This window comes from Limulus polyphemus, unplaced genomic scaffold (genome assembly GCF_000517525.1).
Source record: "Limulus polyphemus unplaced genomic scaffold, Limulus_polyphemus-2.1.2 Scaffold447, whole genome shotgun sequence".
NCBI classification, from domain to species: domain Eukaryota; kingdom Metazoa; phylum Arthropoda; class Merostomata; order Xiphosura; family Limulidae; genus Limulus; species Limulus polyphemus.
Window position 1 is genome coordinate 391,427 of NW_013666057.1, and position 11,244 is coordinate 402,670.

Below are 11,244 nucleotides of genomic sequence, written 5' to 3' on the forward strand. Positions count from 1 at the left end.
AAGAGCAAAGGTCCTAAGACTGAGCCCTGAGGTACCCCACTTGTGACATTAATCCAGTTCGACTGAACTCCATTGATAAGAACCCTTTACTTTCTTCCATCTAGCCACTCTTCTATAGAATTAGCTAATTTATTCCCACACCTAAAGATATCATTTTTACAAGCCTTTTATGTGGCTCCTTGTCAAGGCTTTCTATAAATCCAGATACACCAAATCTACACTCCTTATCCTCGTCTACATAAGCAGTAACCTTTTCAAAGAATGTCAAAAGATTTGTAAGGCAAGATTTTCCCTTAGTGAAACCACGGTAATTATCCAATAAAATTATAAACTTTGTTAAATGACTTTGAAAAGCATCTTTTATCAGACTTTACAAACTTTTTCCCATAACTGATGTAAGACTAATAGGCCTATAATTACTAGGACAATTTTTATCTCTTCCCTTGAAAAGAAGAGTGACATTAGTTAATTCCAAATGGCTCACATACCCAATCCTCAACTTCCTTCAAAACCCCTATCTGGCCCCGGAGACTTACCATTTTTTAAACTTCCCAATTTTTTTTCTTAACAAACTCAGAATTAATGCAATCATATTGTCCAACCTTGTTTACACCTATCAACTGTTCAAGATAAGGATTACTGCTTATATCTTCGTTACTAAAAACTGAAAAAAAAAGTATAATTTAATAACCCAGCTTTCTTATAATCATCAATTACAAGCCTTCTTTTATCATCCCCCAAAGGTCCTATCCCTATCCTAACATTTTATTTACTCTTAAGGTACGCAGAGAGATCCTTACTGCTAATTTTACATTTTCAGCCAACCTTTTTTCATATATACTTTTTGATGTCCTACTTTCTTTTTATCAGCTTTCTTAATATTCCAAAATCTTCTAAATCTCCTGTCATACCAGTCAATTTCAATTTTTTAATTTTGTGATGATTTTCTTTAATTTTATCTCTTATACTCTTTGTGAGCCAACCTGGTTATTTTTACCTGCAGCCACCCTTTTCTTTTTATAAGGAATATGTTTATCTTGAATATTTAAAAATTCATTCTTAAAATATTTCCACATTTCTTCAGTGTTTCCAAAAATCTAAGCTGCCCCATTCACAACCGATAATTCTTGTTTCATCCCTTAAAATTTGTAAGCAAAATATTATTATCTCTGATCTCCATGTGCAAAACATCAAACCTAAAAGAACGATGATCACTTGCACCCAGATGTTCCCAATTTCCACCTAATTTCTATGTTATAAGTTAACAATAAAGCTAAAATAGCATTGTTTTTTGTCAAGGAACCACCTTGACAAATTGGTGAAGAAAACCATCTCGAACTGTTTCCAGAAACTTTTCTCTCTCATGGTTTGACTCTAGCATTTCTCAATCTATATGCCTGAAATGAAAATCACCAATAATTATGACCTCATTAACAGCTGAGACCGTAATCTCACTGTAAAGTTTCTCACTTACTTCATCAGTATCATTTAATGGTCTGTAACAAATTCCCACTAAAAACCTTTCCCATTTATATCCGCTAATAGAAACCCAAATGGATTCAATCTCCTTGCTGTTATCTTTCATATCCTCAACTTCAACAGGATGTAACTCACAACTTCTCTATCTGTAGTACGCTATCCCTATTAAATAACCTATAACCCTGTATTTCAAAGAAATTTCTGTCATCACAATCATCTACATTTAACTATGGTTCAGTTATTCCCATTATATCAAAATCCTCTACTCCTACCACTGGTTTAAAGTCATCTATTTTGTTTCTTGTACTTCTACCAGTACAAAAGTAACAATTAAGTCTATCCTTATAACTACTTCTATTCTTATTTCCTGTGCTAAACTTTTCTCTACATCATATTATTTTTGCATTCAGTTTATCCTGGCCCTCACCATTGTCTAGTCCTAGTTAAAATCTTCCATTACAGCTGAGTGTTAGCCCGTGCAAACAAGCCAGATCCTATTCTATCCAACTGTAAAACATCCATTCCAAAATGTTCCCTTCTCCCATTTAACCGATCTCAAAAGTCCAACCAGCCTATTTACTCATCCTTACATACCAACCTAAGCCTGGCATTTAGCCTTAGTGACCTACTCATAATTTCATCTCCACAATTACTTCTCGGCAGTATTCCTAACACAATTAACTTATGACCATTTTCTTTAAATGCATTTATCAACCCTTGTACTTATTAATTAGCTCTTTCCCAACATAATTAGCCTCTATGTGCACAATTAAAACTGAATCATTGGTAGTCCCCTTTATTAATATTATATCTCTTGCTCTATCAGTTATATCCTCCATCTGTGTTCCTGGGTGACATAATCTAATTCTTTTCTCCATATTTACCCCCCAGACTATCCTATCCGCATGCCTTGTCAAGGAATCACCAATAACCAGTGCTCGAAGTGAAGAGTAACGTGGGGGTACGCATACTCCCGCGTTACTCTCCACTTCGAGCACTGTCTATAACTATAACCTCATCTTCATCCACTTGCTTCACTGACCCTTTTGTTTCCCTTCCATCCAATAGTTCCTCATCTGCATAACCCAAGGGCTGAAATCCGTTGCTCAATAGAATAGGCTGATTACAATTAAATCCACTACTTTTAGCCCTGTTAGTACTCTTTCTAACTTCCTGAAATTCATTGTTAGCTGATGTATCCTTTGCATGTAAAAGTTTAAGGTCCTCTTGAAATCGTGTAGCCATTTCCCACAGTTTACTCTTCTCTTTATCTATTCCAACTTCTTTAATTATGATAGCCTCCAACTTCTCATCCAACGAACAAATTATACACACAAACTGCACATCTCCACTACTAGTACTAGCTTTTTTAAAAGTACATACCAGTCCAGAGTTCCCAAATAAAACCCTCTCATTGCACTCACCGCAATTAAGAAACTGTGAACGCTTAATTCCAATACCAGTCTAATTCATTGTATTTGTAGTTTGGAAATAAATACTCAATACTAAATGTAAGTACCAGTGCAGTAACCTATTGCGTACACTGTTATTGTTAAGCCTAACTTTTTAGAATAGAATATATTATCTGGCTCACAAACACACCCCCAATGAAAGAATACACCATTCCAAGCTTTTATTTGTTGTTAAACAAATGTTTAAACAACACTTTTTCAAAAATATATTACAGGTTTATATCACTACTTTATGTTCACACTAAATGAATTAAGTATATCTTTAATTTTATAGCAGTGACAAATAACTAGTCTTTACTTTATTTGATGATTATACAATACCAATAGTAATAATACAAGTTATAATGTATTTAGCCTGATTTATAACCTACCTATAAACTGAATTTAAGTAATGGATCTAAACTAAAGTCAAGTAAACAAGATAATCCTTAAAACACGAAGAGACAATTAAATAGTCTTTAGATTGTATTTGTTTACTAAAACAGTGTATTTAACCTGTTTTACGATATACTAGTAAAATGAATTACAGCTAAGCCTAAAAGTACAATTACACGTCCTAAGCTTAATATAACGTTGTAGTACAGGTTATACCATTAAGCTATAACTTAAAACTTTTACTCTTATATTATTATTTACCAGTCTAGTTAATCTTTTGTTATTTTACCCATATTACTACAAATGATAATATTAATATTAAATAATATGCCCCCCAGTGGCACAGCAGTATGTCTGCGGTCTTACAACGCTAGAAACCGGGTTTCGATAACCGTGGTGGGCAGAGTAAAGATAGTCCATTATGTTGCTTTGTGCTTAACTACAAACAAACACATCAAATAATATTCCAATATCTATAACAGTATAACCCTAACAGCTTATCATTCCAACATCTCTCTTCCGTAGCGCCCTCTGTCATTAATTATATAATTTTAATTAAATAGACTGCATATAATAGAATTTAAACATGTAATAACACATAACTAACAATGCACATGCAGTATTTCATTTAGAAATTTTACTTTATGTACATAATCACAATCTCCAAAGTGTAAAATAAAGAGTAGTGCTGTTAATGGGGACAGGAATGACTGCTGTGACAGTGCCTGCTCAATATTATGTTACACATTGAGCACAATAACTTTGAATAACTGTTCATAAGAGAAAGTTGAATCTATGTGTACCCCTTACTTTAAAGGTTTTATTGGCGTCATTGTAGTTTAGTGTTCTGTCTCTTTGGTCTTGAATAAGGGCGAGAGATTCTAGCCTGTCTTCAGACACGATAAATCTAACAACAGTGAGAGTTTTATTCAGTTATATATTTAATTCTCTCGGTCTTGGTAGAAGTTCAAAGACTCACAGCTCTCTTCTTTTGATAAGGTACATATCTTGCTTTCCAATTTTCTATTATAGCATCCAGCAGAGGATTGCGCTAATCCTGTTCCTTGATCTTTCACCAGCACGGAGAGCTATACTCATATTTGTTTTCTCATATTTCTTCTATCAGCACCATGTGAAGCTGCTACGAATTTATTATCTTCATTAAGTCGCAACGTATGAAGTGATGACTGTAAAGTTTCGGTTTCAATGTTCATCGTAGTATTTACAAGATTATTTCCCAAAGTTTACGAACATCGAAAGAATAAACACAGGACTGCAGATACTTTCTTAACAATAATCAAAAAGATAAGAAATACTGGTTTTTGGATGCTGTTCAGCAATTTCCTTCAGTTCTTCCTGGTCTCAAGAGAATCGTACTTGAGCAACTCGTCCAGTGATATCACTACTTACGGTAACAAGTCACGGATCATCATATAGATTGATGCCGTCCTACAAATTGTGTCTGATATACAGCTACTAACTATTGTCTCCTAATATTGAAACAGTGTACTGTCAAAATGGTAATTGCTATTAATTCTGGCTTTTTTGCTCAATTTTACACTGACTTCATGATTATGTATCTTTCCTATCTTTACGACAGTAAACAATTTCATTATACTGTAATTCTCAAGAAAACAGTTGTTTTTTTGTTGATTTTTTTCTGCGACAAATTGGTTTACAAAACTATCGCTATCATAAGATGATGAGATATTTATGTTTCTAATGAACTTTATAACTCAAACTTAAGAGTTACTTACTGTTCATTAGTGTCCCAGTGGGTCAGGAGGAAGTTTATGATCCAGATTCCCCGCCCGTTGTGTATCTATGCACTAAAAACAACAACCTGCCCATTAGAAATCCCTCATGGGAGTTACTGGTGTTTTAAAATATTTCATAGCTTACATAGTCATTACCATAAATATTAAATTGTAGAGAGATAAAGCAATAACTTATACGTATTATCTTCCAAGAGTACCAAACTCGACAGCTTTTGTATGCTGTTCGATCATTACGTAATCTTGTTCTTGTGTATTACATATTATATTACAATTTTTATACGAATTCTGAATATTGTAAAATAGATTAAACACTATGCTGTTCTTACAAATATGTTCTCTTAACGACATATTAATGAGGAAATGTTTAGATATTCACTGCTTGATTTTAAAGTCTTTTCGACCTTGTTCTTCTTCTCATTTACTGTTTTCGTTATTATATATTAATGTCCATAGATTACGTTTCAGTCGATTATAAGGCAGATGTGCAGAGTGTGTGTATTTTGAATTATCTCTAATTATGTTTGAAACTGTTGTCAAGTTAACTTTCTCTTCTAGGGAAATCTGTTTTGAATTTCTCAGACATACTCGGGTAATGGAGTACATTTAGTTGTAGCCCTGAAGGGAAAAAGAACATCAGTCGTGTACAATTACATTTGGGAGAAAATGGCCATTCTGGCAGCCTTACAAATAGAAAGTCATATCCAGCTGCTAGATACTTACTCGTTATACAGCCATGAAAAATTGATCATTGTTATTACTTAGCATTTATTCTAAACTAATGTGGGCGTTGCAGGGAAAGTTCCATTAATTTTTCTTTCCTCCTTCTTCCTCCTTTTATTTATTATTTAACTTCAGAGGAGTAATGTTTTTATAATTGCTTATCGACTAACTTGGTAAATGTAAAAAGCTACTATAAGTTGCATTTTGAAAGACCACATAATAACAATATTTAGAGAAATTTAACAACCTTTTTTCTTTGAATATTCCAAGTAGTCAGTAAAAAAATACCTTTTTCAAAAATAACAAAGTATCATATAATTGGAAGTGACGTGAATCAAAATAACTTCTCAGTGTTTGGTATTTAATCAAGGAATTATGAAACCCGTCAAAATCGTAAAGAGATTTCGCATTTATCATGAGAGCGCGACACAGTACCTGTTCCAAAAAAATACGAAAGCAATGAAAACTCCAGCAGACACGAAGTGAAACGATCAATAGTTTATAGCTTTATCTTTATAGCTTATAGTTGTATCTTTACCAAATTAGTGACAGGGAAAGTTGAAGAGTGGTTCTAAATAGCTACTAGCTCAAAATATAGTTATAAGCACTAACGAAATTATAAATAGGTAAAAAACGTTTATAGTTACATATAGTGATAGCAAACGTATGTGACAATGCAGGTCTTAAAATCTAATTTCATAAATGAGGACATGGGCTGCCGCCAACCGATCGCCCTATGGAAAAGACAACCGTATTTTATTTTTTACTATGCTGTAGTTGATGCACTTGTTAAACTTAAAGAAACATTATTTTAAAACTTGAAAGTAAACTTTTAAGCTACTTAATAAACTGCCAATCGTTTCAATCTTTTTTCTTTTGCCATGACCGCACCAATATAGCATGTCATGTTGTCACTTTAATTAAACTAATATAAAAAAAAAAACTCTGCAGAGTTAAATAGACATTCAAGTATACTTTTTAATTCGCCAACAACAACAATAAAATGTTTCACTATTACTACGCATATCCTTTTTTGGGGAATTACGACTGACGTTTAAAAACATGGACCATGTACAGATATGTAAAACACGTGCTTTTTTAGCCACAACATATGTAGTAATTAAAGGCAAAACAAACATTCCGGAGAATTTAATTGTGATTACGTAACTTCTTATCTTATCATATGCTCCAACTTTGGAACTTATTCCCTTTAATTATTAAGTCAACGAATCAGTTTGCAGTCTTTGTTTAAGATTCAATAAACAGGAACACGGTTCGACGGCCATATTGAACGCGTTTATTTTGACGAGTAAACAAACCGGCACTTGGCTTTTGAGAAGGTATGGGAAGGTGCTTTAAATATTCGTTTACCTGCTGACCAAATTTCCCACTATATGCAGATGTGGCTTACTTATGCACACTTATTTTTCTAAACAAGGTATATTACACAAGGAGCTCCCCAGTGGCACAGCGGTATGTCTGCGGACTTACAACACTAGAAACTGGGTTTCGAAAGCCCATTGTATAGCTCTGTGCTTAACTTCAAACAAACAAACATTACACAAAGAACAAAACTAGTGTTAGCAAAACGTTCTTTCGTATTTTAGTAAAATTACATAACGAATGTTGCTATAACAAACTAATGGACCGAGAGTTTGTTTATATTTCATACGGTAATGCAGACCTCTTTAAACGTTATTATCTATGAAAATTTATGAATAGTTTTGGATTAATTGGTTTATAAAATCAGAACTTTTTTTTAACTTTCATTTCTCACGATTCTTTTTTTTATCTATAATGATAGTGATGTATCCAAGGATAAACGCGAGTAATACTGTCTTCACCCATGAACTTAACACCCATTACACGAATCGACGAGGACCCCAACTATTAAGATGGTCAGCTAACCTACTCCCTTTTTTAACCGATACACACTGCTTTTCAATTCAGCTTGAAGAAATGTTGTGTATACACCGTAGATAAAAGCGTGAGTGATATAATAGGCTTTAACAATCATCTATTGATGTGAGAACCATTATTTATTTTATTTAATAAAAAACTTTGTATCACATTTTGAAGTGCAAAAGAAGAAGTAGTACCGTTAAGGTATTTATAAAACAACATTACATGTAAATAGATAAAACTGTCGACAGTTTGAAACTGAGCTCACCATCATCTGGCTGAATTGTTTGATTTTAGATGTTCATTCAACATTCTGAATTGATTTTAATTAGATCGAGAATGTCACTAATCTGCTTATGTTTTGAACAGTTTCGATCGATTCTATTATATTATAACAATATTTTGGCCTACACAAATAAAAAGTGGAAATCTACACAAATTAATTTCATTATATTGAAGTTTAAAAGCATATAATTAATTGTTGTTGTGTTTTATTTTGCTGTTAAGCGCATAACTGGACAATGGACTATATGCGCTTTGCCCACTGCGGCAGTAGAATTGTAAAAACAAGTTTCTACTAACTATATTCTATTAAATGTGGAAGTGAAGGAGCACATTTTTTTTTACTACATAAGAATGATTTTTTCAAGTGATATCGAACCGTCATGATAAGAAGTATTTAAAAGACTAAATTCATGGTCCTTTCTAAAACGCCTTCAGTGCTTCACAAAACTCGTTTCTTCTTATTGCCTATTCTGGGCATGTTTTATGATTGTACCAGATCTATTCAGGAAAATCTCCACTCAGATATGGGAACATGACTGTTTATGTGTATCTAACCAAAAACACCTTAGGTGTGAATCAAAGGAGTGGCCAAAAAAAGGATTGAACGTGCGACTTAAAATAATGAAATCAAAATTGGCGGCCAAACTGGTAGCTACACTTATAGCATTGATAAGAATTTTACAGTAAATATTCATTCATTAGTCAGCCAGGCCGCGTCTTTTGTTCATCTTGGGGCATGCTGGCGCAAAATAATCATACACTCAGATCATAGTGATTTAGGATTTCCAAGATGGAAATATCCCTTGTACTTAATGGCACTGGAAAACAAAGAGATCTGCATAAAAAAATAGATGTGCAATAAGTCGTACCCCAGACATGGAAAGCAAAGTGCGGCGTCTTCTTACAGATGAGAATCCCCGAAACAAAGGTCAGTGGCAAAAACTGTCCACGTGTCCCAAGCAACATAACAAAGAAGTATCTTCCACGACATCACCGTTGAAAAATGGAACGGGTATTCATAATATTTCATACAAAGACATATTGATCAAGTCGCCGGCCACAACGCCTGTAGGTTTTTGTGCGATAGGTCTGTTGAAAAGAGCGCTGGGAAACCGTAGTCCTCGTACACTAGATGGATTATGAAGGAAGGAGTGATGTGCTTTGGACATGAAAACCTTACGATGGAGTCTTTTACAATGGAAACTATGCTGCAAGGCCATTGTTGAGGTTATTTATCTATTTTTTTAAATTTCGCCTAAAGTTACTCAAGGGCTGTCTGCGTTAGCCATCCCTAATTTAATAATGATAGACTAGAGGGAAGGCAAATAGTCAACACCACCCACTACCAACTCTTTTATCAACGAACAGTGAGATTGATCATCACATTATAACGCCCCCACGAATGAAAGGGTGAGCATGTTCGGTGACGGGATTCGAGCTCGCGTTCTGCAGATTGGAAGTCGAGCGCCCTAACCCTATTGTCAAGAAGCACGTCCTTCAGATATAGCATGACCATACATGGCGACATGTACTGCAATGACGTAGTAATACTCCAAAATCGTTTTAATATAACGTATTCAACTTCTGTATCATAATAATATTTAAGACATAATTTTGCTTTTCTAGCTTTGGACCATTATGCTCTATTCTTATTTTCAAGTAGCTTTTAAGACGTTACAATAGCTTTTTATTAGACTGGTTGAAAGAGATAGTGATAGAAATTAAAATAAAAACAAGAGGAAATCCTCAATAGCCACGGCACTTGAAATTATTTTAGGCAGAATTAGAGTAAATTAATTTATGAGACTTTTGTCCCTTTTATTAGCTATATTTTTGTGCTCTAGCAATACCAAGCATGGTGAGCGCGTATAGCCGATTCGATTTTATTATTCATCAGGATCTCTACCAGCCTACCCTCAAATTGAAATTCTTTTAGGCAGGATTAGAATAAATTAGCCTATGAGACCTTGGATGTGGTCAAATACATAAATCGAAATGGTTTGACCTCCTGAGTCCAAAACTAATTAGTACTCAAATCGATCAAGAGATGACGGAGTTATGAGCTGAAAGTTTGTACTTGAAAACAACAACAACAAAACTCTGAGCCATTCTATGAGCCGCTATGCCGCGGCTAAAAATATACTTCAACTGGCTTTGATTCGGTTTTCAAAACTTGGCATATAAGTGACCACTCTTTCTTCGAAGATGTTAGTTTTTGTTTCGTTTGATCATATGGTAGAATATTTGAATGATTCTATGTTAATTAACATTATAAATTATTATTTGTTTATCAATATTACTTTACAAATCAATATTTGAACAAGTAAAGTCAGTTACACGTGTTATAGTATAGTAGCTCATAAAATACAATGAATATGCAAAATAATATAAATAAACTTTGTTTTAATGCTATGGATGACAACAAGTCATAGCATCAAGTACGAGAAACTTCAAAACATTTCCCCGATGAATTACATTTGGTGTTATAATTTTTATGTTTAAAAACACTGTAATGTTTTATAAACATAATCCTACAGACAAATTGTAAACGTTGACGTTTGTTATAAGGTTGCACTATAATAGCATTGTGTTCAAGACTATGCCTTTTATATCTGTTGTTAATATGTGTACTCCTATTCTGGTATTTAGCATGCCTGGCTGCTGATCGATAGGTCCAAGATTTGAACACTCTGATATGTCGCTAAACACGCTTTGCACTTTCAACTGTGAGTAATTCATAAATAGTAACGATCAGGTCTATAATTCGATTAAGAATATTTGTGCAAGCGCCGAGTGTTTCTGATTAGTTGCCCTTCCTCTGATCAGCAGCTCTAAACTAGAACGGCTAAGTCTAAACCTCGGAGTTTCCAAACTAGCTCTTTAGCCCATGTGTTGCATAAGGGCTGCTGAAGTTGAAAATACATATATTGTTGATAACAATTTTATTTATAAATCTTGAATAAAATATCATAAAGCATATGCGCCTTCTAAAGATTGAGAGACTAACGATTTGCTTGGTCAAGGAAATAAATTATACTTCAGTTTTATGTGTAAATTATATATATAGTTTTCAGAAACATGGGGTGTGGTGTTTTGTGATCATATGTGTAATGCAACATTATATCAACTCATGAATTTCAGTGCTTATTCTGTTACGTATTAGAATTTCAAATGGTCTGAAACCGAGCTAAATGATACTTTAAATTTAGTAATTAAATTGTACTTTGGATTTG

General features: G+C 33.7%; 1 protein-coding gene across 1 annotated transcript in view; it reads left to right on the forward strand.

Moving 5' to 3' along the window:
- LOC111085528 overlaps positions 1-11,244 on the forward strand; it is a 111,608-nt gene that overhangs the window by 97,256 nt on the left and 3,108 nt on the right. The gene's annotated exons all lie outside the window — the stretch shown is intronic.